Source organism: Borostomias antarcticus (genome assembly GCF_949987555.1).
Source record: "Borostomias antarcticus genome assembly, contig: scaffold_127, whole genome shotgun sequence".
Taxonomy (NCBI): domain Eukaryota; kingdom Metazoa; phylum Chordata; class Actinopteri; order Stomiiformes; family Stomiidae; genus Borostomias; species Borostomias antarcticus.
The window spans coordinates 80804-85213 of record NW_028175709.1 but is presented as its reverse complement, the minus strand read 5'-3'; positions in this window follow the sequence as shown (position 1 = coordinate 85213).

Sequence of the window (4410 nt, the reverse complement as noted above, 5' to 3'; positions counted from 1 at the left end):
GCTCCAGTGGGTGCTGGATGAATTGATGAGACATGGGGAGCGATCTTACACTGCCCTTGAGACGCACGAATGCCAGAACCATGACTTCATCTCTGATCTGGTGATCCAGAAAGGGATGCTGATGACACTGCTGGATGATGGCGCTGCATGGTGGGGTGACAGTCTGAACCCTGATGATGTCTATGCTGGCAAGCATGCTGACGAGGGCCCCGGGACGAAGCCGTCACAGTTTAAACTCAAGGAATACCTCGCCTTGAGGAGCGGGTTCCCCAAAGGGGAACCCGTTGTGGCGTACATCTACAGGGGCAGGGATCTCCCGGGCTACCTGTTTGAGATCGCAACGGTCGACAAGCTCTACACTGTGTCATTCAAGAAGACGGATATAATTGTGGCACAGTATGGTTCCGACAAACTCAAACGGGCCATGAGTGTCAGGGTATTACCTGATGTCATGACAGTGATCAACCTCTTCAGAACAAGGAAATGCTGCTTCATGACATCTCCCTTCTTTGATGAGGAGGGAAAGCTTCAGGGCTGAGTGAGCCAAGGCCGTAGGGGATGAGAGATCGGCGCAGTCAGCCCTGAAGCTTTCCCTCCTCATCGAAGGAGGACGAGTCAAGAGTGGAGTCCGAAGCCCAGGAGCATATTAAAATTGTCAAAATACTCTTATGGCACATACAATACAATGTTGTGGGTTCTGTATGTTTTGTCTAAATAAAGATCCATCCGCACAAGCAAACCATTGTCTCGTTTTTGGAGGGTATTTGTGTACCATGGCAGTGTTATGCTCAAAATATTCAATAAAACAATATTCTGAACTGCTCCCTCAAATAAGTGGGAAGCTCTGAACAAAGGGGACATTTATTGTCACAAGGTTTGCTCTTCGGCCACCCAAACACGACACCATGGTCAACTCTCCACTAAGGCTGCATGTCAGCCTTAACAACCTAGGCTCGGTGTCCTCGATCGAATACATCCGGGTAACACTGTCAGAGCTCAGGCGAGAGCTCCCGAGCCTAGTGGCTGCACAGCCCGACGGCCAGGGCCTTGTGCGCATAGAGCTTGACAATGACTTCTCTCCCGCCACGCACTGCCTTGTGCTCATCGTGATCGGAGCCTTGGGGGACAGGGTCCATGGCCTGATCTCGGGCAGGCATTTCCTTGACCCATACCACAAGGACATTAGAGGCCATCCTGTTCGACCTTTGGGTGTGCTGGCTGGAGCCGAGATAGCATGGGCCAAGCCCGCCCAGGTACTCCAGGGAGACAGCGATGACAAGGAGACGTACATGGGGAAGGTCCCTGACATCGAGGTGAAGAAGATACTGTGTGGGGTCTACAGGGCTGTCAGGCTCGCAGCATCTGACATTCCTGCAGGGCCCGAGCTTGATGATACGATGGTCCAAATCCTGGCTGCACTCGCAGCGCCCTTGGCCTTCAAGGCCTTGTATGAGCAGAGTGCATTTCGCCTGCCATCAGGCAACCTATCGCAGTCCCGACCCTGGGGCAACTCTATTGTCCTGCACCAGGATCCAGGTGGAGGTCTGTCGTGCTTAGTTGTTAACCAGCGCTGTGACAAAGCATGCGTTCCGATGCTTGATGAGGCCTCGCTACACATAGGCTTGCTGTTTGATGGGCTGGAGCTAAGGAGGTATGGAGGTGAAGGAAGAGGCAGCGTGGCCAAGACTAAGACGGACAAGATCACCACGGCCTACTGGGCCATCTGCCTGGCAGCACTGTGCTGTGATGCTGCACGGGTCTGGGCTGGCGCACTCAAGGAGCTGCACTCCGGGATCAGAGTCGACCGGGGCCTGGAGGGCCAGTGCCAGCGCTGCGGATTTGCTTACGGACGGGACCCTCGCTTTGCCTGTCCCGCAAATCCGCTTAGGGTCCCGGGGGTAAAGCAGATCGATAGGATCCTCGTTGGCAACGTATGCACGACCCTGTGCGCTGAAGCTCTGCGTCCCCGTGCCGGCAAGGAGCCCGTGAGGTACTGCATTAACCATGGACGAGACTACAAGTCCGGTGAAGTGGAGCTGGCCGAGGATGCAGGCCGACGTGTCACATGCTCATACCACTCAGAAGAAGATGAGTGCTGGGAGCTCTGGCAGTGCCTCAGTCGCTATGAGCGCAGGGCGTACGGCCGGATCCATTCCTTTTTTCCCTGCCACCAAGCGATGGCAGTCCGGCAAGTTGAGATCGACCGTATCTGCGAGCGCATTGGCTGCGACGTGGACTATCGATCTTGCTGCTCCAGCCGCTTCACCAACCGAACCTATGGAGTTTCAAACCTATCAGGAGTCTGCAGAGGCTCAGACACCGCTCGCAGCCCTGATGCCTCCAACCATAGGAGCCACTGGAAGAGGAAGCCGCTTAGCTGCAGCGGTGCCCGAAGGGTCCAAGTTTCCGAAGGGCCAGCAAGATCAGTTGAACTCTGGCGAGACTTTTCGTGTCAGGTTCTTGGATATCATATCCGACTCGTTCCCCTCGGTTCCCGAGGACGAGTGCAGGCCAGATAAGCTCAAACTGATGTGCCAGGGCTTCAACCACGTTGTCGCTCTGTTTGAAGAGGCGAGAGGCTTGGTTGATTGTGACCGAGTGATGGCAGCCCTGACACAAGAACTATGCGGCGCATATCATGTCATCGCAATTCGGCTGATGAACTCGATGATCAACGCCAGGACCCAGAAGGAGAACTTAGCCGAGGAGTTTGTGAAGGTCGAGTGTGAAAAGGAGGACCTAGCACGTCAGATAGCCAAAGTCGAGTTAGAGAAGGGGGATGCCGTCGCCAAGCTGGTCAATAAAGACGCTGAGCTTGCTGATGCCAAAGAATCTAGAAACAAGGCTGAGGTGGAGAAGACTGCAGCTGAGAAGGCTAGGGCCCAGGCCGACGCCGAGCGATCCAAGGCTGAGCAAAAGAGAGCCGAGGCGGAGCGGGATCGTGACAAGGCTGAGCAAAAGAGAGCCGAAGCGGAGCGAGAACGTGACAAGGCTGAGGTGGAGAAGACTGCAGCTGAGAAGGCTAGGGCCCAGGCCGACGCCGAGCGATCCAAGGCTGAGCAAAAGAGAGCCGAGGCGGAGCGGGAACGTGACAAGGCTGAGCAAAAGAGAGCCGAAGCGGAGCGAGAACGTGACAAGGCTGAGGTGGAGAAGACTGCAGCTGAGAAGGCTAGGGCCCAGGCCGACGCGGAGCGATCCAAGGCAGATGAAAAAAGAGCCGAAGCGGAGCGGGAACGTGACAAGGCTGAGGTGGAGAAGACTGCAGCTGAGAAGGCTAGGGCCCAGGCCGAGGCCGAGCGATCCAAGGCAGATAAAAAGAGAGCCGAGGCGGAGCGGGAACATGCCAAGGCTGAGCAAAAGAGAGCTGAAGCAGAGCGAGAACGCGCCAAGGCTGATCAGGCAAAGGATGCAGCCAAAGTAAAGGAAGCTGAAGCCACTGAGCGTTTGGATGCCACGCTGCAGATGACAACTGAGAAGTCGGTATTATGGAATAAGAGGAAACAGGAAGCAGTCGCACACCAAGTAGAGGCTGAGCACGTCAAAATGGAGCTTATTGAAGCTGTGGTGAAGCGTAATGCTGCGCTCGAGGAAAAACAGATTCTGGACATTAAATTACAGACTTTAATGAACGAGAAGACCCTCATGCTCAATGAGCTTGATGTCTTCAAGCACAATATGGGGGGTCTGCACTCTATCAACACAAAGCTCACTGAGGCGCTCCAGATGATCAGCCTGACTCTCTATAAATTATTCCCCAGACTAGAAAGGGTGAAGGAAGAGTGCGGGTACGGGGCCCTCTGTAACGCGGCACAACAAGAGGTATGCCAGTTGAGCTCTGATCTGAAATACATCATCGGCTCACAGTGTGTCAGGGTGTCCAAGCCCAACAGGATAAACTGTGAGGTTGACGAACCACCAGGTTGTGTGGCCAGAGAGCTCATGGACAGTATCCATAACTACATCCTGGCATATCTCACCGTCCCCGCGCAGTGTATGGATGTGACCAACGGTGTGCAAGATGACAAGATGACAAATAAACGCTCTGTCTCTGACGATGAAGATGACAACGTCAAGCTCAAGTCTGCCAAGAGGCATGAGAAGTGTATGACAGCCAGGATTTGCAGGGATGGCCTCTCCCACATCAAAGGGGAGGTCGACATCAAAAGGGAGGTCGACGAGGAGTTGCACTTGAAAGTGCAACGAGAGGTCTTCAACGTGCTCTCCAGGTCCGGATGGGACCTGAGGTTCGTCAAGCTAGGCGACCTCAATAGCATGGGAGGTCAGCTCTGCGAATTTCTCAACGTCCGTCTGACATGCGTCGGAGAGCCCATGTTAAGCTGCCACTGTCATCACATGACCAAGCTGGCACAGCTGCTAAAGTGTCGCCTGTGTGTGATCTGGACAACCAGC